Consider the following 7,733-nt stretch of genomic DNA (forward strand, 5'->3'; position numbering starts at 1 on the left):
ACTGAGGCAACGACGCTGGCTAGAGTTACTCAAGGACTACGACTGTGAGATACTTTACCACCCTGGTAAAGCAAATGTTGTTGCTGATACTCTCAGTCGGAAGGTAAACCTTGAAAAGAAAAGGCCAAGAGCGTTGAGAATTGAAGTTGTCTCGACAATTATGGAAAGTATAAAGAAAGCTCAAGAGGAAGCTTTGGAGAAAAATGACCGAAAGGAAGAACGTTTGGGCCAAACGTTAGTGTTCGGTACAAACAACCAAGGGTTGAAGGTATTCCAAGATAGGATTTGGGTACCTAATACGGGAGGAGTAAGAGATCTTCTGATGGAAGAAGCTCACAAGACCATGTACTCGATTCATCCCGGCAGTACAAAAATGTATAGGGATCCAAAACCCTATTACTAGTGGCCCACGATGAAGCTCAATGTTGCTAAGTATGTGGCCGACTGTGTAACTTGTGCTAGGGTTAAGGCACAGCATCATAAATTGTATGGGAGTTTAGAACCTTAACCTATACCCATGGGTAAATGGGAAGATATCACTATGGATTCTGTGACTAAACTGCCCAAAACAAGGAACGGTCACGACATGATTTGGGTGGTCGTTGATCGCTTCACTAAGAGTGCGCATTTCATAGCAGGCAACGAGAAGTGGTCTACGGATAAACTTGCGAATTCTTTTGTGAAGGACAGTGTGAGGCTTCATGGTGTTTCGTTAACGATTGTATCCGATCGTGACAGCCGTTTTACCTCAAGGTTTTGGAGGAGTCTATAAGAGGAATTGGATACTAAGTTGTGTTTGAATACAGTTTACCATCTGCAAACCGATGGTCAGAGCGAATGGACGATTCAAACGTTGGAGGATATGCTGAGAGCATGTACCCTAGAATTTCAAGGTAACTGGGATGAACACTTACCTTTAGTAGAATTCGCCTATAATAATAGTTTCCACTCAAGTGTCAAGATGGTACCTTATCACGCTTTGCATGGGAAAAAGTGTCGGCTGCCATCATGTTGGCTGGAAGCTGAGGAAAAGCAGTTTATGGGACTTGAAATAGTCCATTAGATTGCTGAAAAGTTGTAAGTGATTAGGGAAAAAGATGTTAGCTGCTCAAAAGAGCTAAGCCGACAAGAAAAGACAACAGATATCATTCAAAGTTGGAGATTCGGTTTCACTTAAAGTCTCGTCGTGGAAGGGACTTATAAGATTTGGTAGAAGTGGAAAGTTGAGTCCAAAGTTTATTGGACCATCTAAAGTTCTTCAGAGAATCCAGAATCAAGCTTTTATGCTAGAATTACCAGAAGAACTAGAGAGTATTCATAACACCTTTCATATGTGTTATTTAAGAAAGTTCACGGGAGGTGTGCCCGACATAATTCCCATTTCTGAATTAAGGTTGGACGAAATTAAGACGTTAATTGGAGAACCTGAGGCAATCGTTAACCATAAGACTAAGAAGTTGTAACGTAAGATAGTCGATTTAGTGCCTGTACGTTGGAAACATATAAATGGGCCAAATCCCACCTGGGAAACGGAGAGTGACATAGTGAGTGGCTACCCATAGTTGTTTGTCGTTGTGTGATTCCGGGGACGGAATCATCCTAAGGGGGAGAGAGTTGTAATGCACGTGTTTCTAGGCTAGGCATTAATATTGACATAATGCTCTAGGTTAACCTTTGTAACTCATTTAGAAGAAATGAAAAGCAATTCTGTGAATTTTATGTGAATTATGTGTTTTATGCTTAATTATTAGGGTTTAATTAATTAAAAATAAAAATAAGCGTCAAAATTAAAGTTTGAGATAAGTCCGATATCTTTACATAAAGTTGTAGTGGTCGAAACAAGGATTTCGGGGATATAAAGAACGCCGAAATCCGAGTTATAACGAAGAAGTTATGACCTGTCGAACTTTCGCGACAAAACCGGCACGGTGCCGAGTGTCGTAAAAAGTGAGTTTTTGATAAACTACTTTTTAGCCTTATTAATCTAAATGAAAGTCGTAGTATTCGTTAAACCGAGAAGTTCGATAAAAAGAACGCCCAAATCTGACTTCGTATGAGGAAGTTATGATTTTTCGAAGTTTCAGCTTAGCAGTAGACAGCTAAAAACTCGAATTTTAGATCGAGCGATTTTTAGCCAACACAACCTAAACAAGAATTGAAGGTCTCGTCATTAGGAGCACAACGATAAAAAGTCTGACGAAAACGGACGTCGGATGAAGAAGTTATGAATTTTTAACGGATTTCCTGTCCCGGTCTGTTAAAAATAATAATATAAAATTTAAATTCAAAATTAGCCGATGAAGTCTAAACGAAAGTTGTAGAGCGTAATTTTAGCTACGCGTGCATATAAAAAACGTCAAAAACGGAGCTCGTATGCGAAAGTTATGGATTTTAGAAGTTTTTGCACAAAAATCGAGAAAATTCGCATAGTCACGCTTTTGCCACGTGTCCTCGCCTCGCATATGCCATGTGGCAAAATCTGCTGAGTCACCCTCGCATGAACAGTAGCCACATGATCCTCGCATGCAACCCACGTGATCTGACCGCGTGTCGCTTGCTGATTGGACCGAGGGTGCGGTCCAATGATCTTCTGACGCCTCGCTTCTGACTCACCATCCGAGCCTCGCTGGCCCAGTCTGAAGGCGCCGCGTGCCCTTTGCGTGTCCGAACCCTCGCATACGTGTCCAAAGCTCCTGCTGCCGCGTGTCTCGCCTAATGACTCCTCTTCTAAGCCGACTTCAGATCTCACCCAATAAATAGAGGGCTTGCGAGATCTTCCGGCTACTTTTGGAAAATGGCCATTTTCACCCCTTTTTCAATATTTTAGCCATTTTCGCTTCCCCCGATGCCCCGAGATCATTTCCAACGCCCGGAACAAGTCCCGGAGTGCCCGAAGGCCCAGAAAATTTATCTTTTCGGTTTTTCAGCCCGACCTTTCGCAGAGCCCGGTTTCTTAATAAAACTCCCGGTTTTATTAAAAACGATCGTTTTAGGAAATGAATTGCTGCCCGATTATCATCAAATCAAGTGAGTCTATATTCACTTTCAATTTACACATAGATATGAAGTATTTACCTTAAAATACGTGTTACGTGTAAATATATTAATTGTTTGTTTGAGGTGACTGTTGTGTTGATATTCTATACAAGTTTTAAACTGTATATATATATATATATATATATATATATATATATATATATATATATATCTACAAATATGTTGGGTAGAACATGGGTAGATAGTTGGTGTCTGATAAAATAAAGTGATGAGAGGTATCGATGTTTAAGATGATCTAGTCATCTAACAGAGTATAGACAACGACCACATACTATTTCAGATAGTCCAGTGGAACGTTAGTAGAATCGTAATCGGTATGTATGTTTGAACTATATGTTCATAAAGTGTTCTTGAACTATATGTTCCTTAGGTGTTTTTGAGCTTTGTGTTCATCCGTTAATTCTTCTTTTTGACACTATTACGTGTCGGGGTACGGGAGTGTACAGGAGTACTTTATTAGTATTTTCCCTATGTTTTTATTTTGAAGAGATTCGGAGTCTTCGTTTCTTCTGTGAAGTGATCGGACGAGCTTGATGAGTCAGTGTTTTCCTTTCCGATGCCGGATAGGGGTGAGTCTGGGGGTTCAGACCACAGCCTAGGCATTTGTCAGTCTTTTCCTTTCCATTGCCAGATAGGGTGCGTCTGGGGGTTAAATACCTCACGATATTCAGACCATAGCCTAGGCAAAGTTCGATGCTGGATAGGGTGCGTCTGGGGGTTATATACCTCACGATATTCAGACCACAGCCTAGGCATTGATAACTACCCCTGACTTAATTGTCTTGTGGTTCTTTATTTTACGAACAAAGGTTCGTAGTTAAACTTAGTCCATTCATTCAATATCTTTATCGATCCTTGTTTGCTGCTAGAGGATTTTTGAAGCAGTTTAGTTAGTTAGTTGTTTATATCGATCCTTTAGGCTAGATCTAGTAAGATCACTGTATAAAGTTAGTATGTGGGGATCGATGTTGTTAGTTCCTATTGAGTAAATCTTGGTGACGATGTGACGTCGTGCCGATTAGATAAATCTTGGTGACGATGTGACTTCGTGCCTATTTGACATAAATTGTTGAAGGAAAACAATTTTGTCACCCCGGTGTTTGTTTTATTTGACATTAATTGCTGAGAAAGCAATGTTGTCACCCTTTGACATAAATTGTTGAGAAAGCAATGTTGTCACCCTTTGACATAAATTGTTGAGGAAAGCAATGTTGTCACCCCTAATGAAAATCCTTAGGCTAGGTTCCTTGTGATAGTTGCTTTAGGGACGTAACGTGAGGATAACGGGAATGGGTAATTGGGGTAATTTGGTTGACTGGTTGATGTTTAAACATAATAAATTTATGTATTGTGGGTTGAAAACCCTATATGCTCACCAGGCTTCCAATCCTGACCCACTCAGCTTTTTATGATTACAGGTGGTGGACCCCGAGCATAGTCGGATGCTGATGATGAGTGATTTTGCATTATAGGCCATTAGTTATAAATAACCGTTGTAAGGCTTATAATGTCTTGTTTATGCTTTTGATCTGTATCGGAACATGACATCCCGAGGTTTTGTTATGAAATAAAAATATATATTTCTTAAAGCAAGGTTTTGATAAATTTTTATCATGTTTGACTTTGGGAACAAATTCTGCAACACTTTTAATGAAATGATTACTCTGATTTTATTTTAAAAAACATAAACGATCTCGGTCTTTTCTGGCCATGAAATTGGGGATGTCACAATATTCACATCCAAGATTGGATTTTTATGAACCTACAACACCTATTACACTAGAATAGGGCAGATCTAAGCTCATGGATACCCTATGCTCATAAAGTCTCCACCTTGGAACCAAAAACCTTGAAAATGGGTCCATAAAGCACAAATCAAAGATGACAAAGAAGCTTTCAGCTTTTTACCTCCAAGTGAAGCTCCAACCTCTGTAGAACTCGGATCTAAGCTTGTCCTCCAACTTCTAGCTTCCACAATGGCCTCCTCTTTTTCTTCACCAACACAAAATGGCACTTTCATGCTTAAGCACACACACAAGCTTATAACGGGGTTTTGCTCTCTTAGGGTTTCCCTCTTTGTAATATGGTGGCTGGGGTAAGGACCATATCATTCCTTTTATAGTCTCAAGTCTCATTTAGGGTTTTTCATCTGAGCCAGTTATGCCCAGCGTAACTTTGGTACGCCCAACGTACTTAATTGAGTTTGCATCCATATTAAGCGCATGAGTACGCGCAGCGTACTCTTCAATACGCCCAACGTACTCGTTTGCAACATTTTTCACTTAGGGGCTAAACTTGAAAATTTGGTAAAGAAGAAGGTTAAAATAGATGTACCTGAATTCCGGGATGTTACAGTATGAGTCCTTCATTAAATAATTGTTTTTTCTATATTAGCATATTTAAATCCATGAACTAGATTATTCTAAATGTCCATCGTCATTCATAGTTGTAAGGTATCTGTGAGGTAAGACTAATATGAGTGGATTCGTTGATTCTCATGGAGATGAGATTAGCAGGAGTTGCTACCAACTTCATAGTTACTTGATATGAGAATAAGTATTGGAAGTCACCCACATCAAAATCACTTTATGGATCATAGACATGAGTGATGTTTTGATCAAGATTGTAATTTCGCATTTTTAGACCTGAGATACATATTTAGGACTTGAAGTGTAGGAATTGTTGTGCTTTGACATGGTTTAACAATGTTCCATAAAAGGCAGTCATCAGAGTCATCGTTGGGTATGACATTAACTACATTGAGATGCGTATGTAGCCAAAATGGGATTTATTCCTCTTATTTGTTGAGAGTCTGACATCTATGCCTTAGTCAAAGTTGAACACTAAATGAGATTGATCGTGATCCATATGTCAGGTGTAACATGATGTCTAAGATGCGTTTAGTAATAAGTGTAACTTAGAGCTCTTGGAATTGGCTATTGATGAGAAAACACCCTTCATATGTTTTTAGGGGCAATAACCCATTGCTAGACGTCAACTACTGTCTATTGTTATTCTATAATGAATCTTGTGCAAGTGGGAGATTGTTGAATCTATATGTACAAGAATAATTATTGAGTGACAATTATAATATGATCCTATAGGGTCACACCTTTCTCAAGTTGGCACATTTTGTATATTTATTATTAATATGATTATTAATAAGTAATATCAATTCTTGTATTTTAAATAGGGAATAATTATGGTATTGTGAAAATAATAATTATAAGAGAGTATTACTAGTTATTATTTCATATGGTATGAATTAATAAGTCATGCACTACCTTTTGGACTAGTTGGATTCTTTTGTGTTTTACCTAAAGAAAAATTTTATATTTTATAAACTTTGAGTTTGTAAAAATCGAAGAATATTTCTTATTTCTTTAGGTATGGCCAAAAGTTGATGATGGTGTGGGAGGTTGCTTGTAACCTCCCTCCATTGTCCCCCATGCCTCTCAAGTAAGTTCATTAATTTAGATTATAATATTTAGTTGCTTTTGCTTTTGCATGGGTATATAAGAGAGTGTTTTGCATGCGTTTTTTGCTAGTTTTTTCACTAGTTTTCTTCTCTTCTACTTCATGTCCGAAACCTCTCTTGTCTCCCTTTTCTTGTTGTCTTTTTAACATTGTTGCAAGATTAGACGCCCTCTTGAGATGTCTTCTTTCATCCTTATTTGAGTTAAGAACTTAAAGGCTTAAGAAACTCAAGAATAAAATGGGGAACTATCATTCCAAGTGTCTTACTCTTGATGGTGGATCTACATACAAAAATCACACTCTTTGATTTTTTTCCTATCTTCATCAACACCACAAAACAAAGTGGGTCAAAGACTTCAAAGTTTATCATTCTATAAACTCTTTCGCTGTTTTTATGTCATTCTAACCTCTATCAATGGATCCTTGATGGTTTGGTTTTGTTATAAAATAAAAAAAAAAACTTGTTATTTTTTAAAGACTTCTGTTGCCAATTTTTATGAAAAACTAACTTATATTTTGTATCAAAACCCATCAAAAGCATGATTACTTAACATTAAGGTACAATTCCTCTTGATTTGCTAGATTGAAGTGTAGTCTTTTAGCGTTGTCGAAGGTGTTTGGATTTGAGGAATGACTAAACATTGGATAGGCTGAGGTAAACCCTAAATGTACCTCTCTATCTTCTTACATTCCCGACTGACCATCTAGGGACATACGATTGCAAGGTCATTGAAATGATTTTTTTATAAGCAGCAATGATAGCTTCCTTCATCATTAGATTCCATAGCTGCTACTCTAGATTCTACATCACTTCACGTAGGAAGTACTCCTCAATCATGAGTTGTTTTAGCTCGCTTGAAGACATGAAATTTGCTAAATTAATGCCGATGGTCTTTGTATAACTGCTCCACTATCTTAGGGCTACGTCTGCCAGGATGTAGGTAGCGAACTTACCCTTGCAGTCCTCCAAACAAAAGATTATCTCAAAAACAGACTCCACCTTTTCTATTCACCTAGTCAAACCAACTACACCCGCATTTCCGTGGAAGGGTTTTGGTTCATAGTTCATAAAATTTTTATACGAACATACCCTATTTGGAGCGCAGTTATCTCCTTGCGATCTCTCAACATCATTGCCTCCTGAACCTACATTACTATAGGTTTCTGGTTTTGCTATTGCATCAACAATGCCTTGGGCT

This window comes from Lactuca sativa, chromosome 1, assembly GCF_002870075.4.
Source record: "Lactuca sativa cultivar Salinas chromosome 1, Lsat_Salinas_v11, whole genome shotgun sequence".
Classification (NCBI taxonomy): Eukaryota; Viridiplantae; Streptophyta; class Magnoliopsida; order Asterales; family Asteraceae; genus Lactuca; species Lactuca sativa.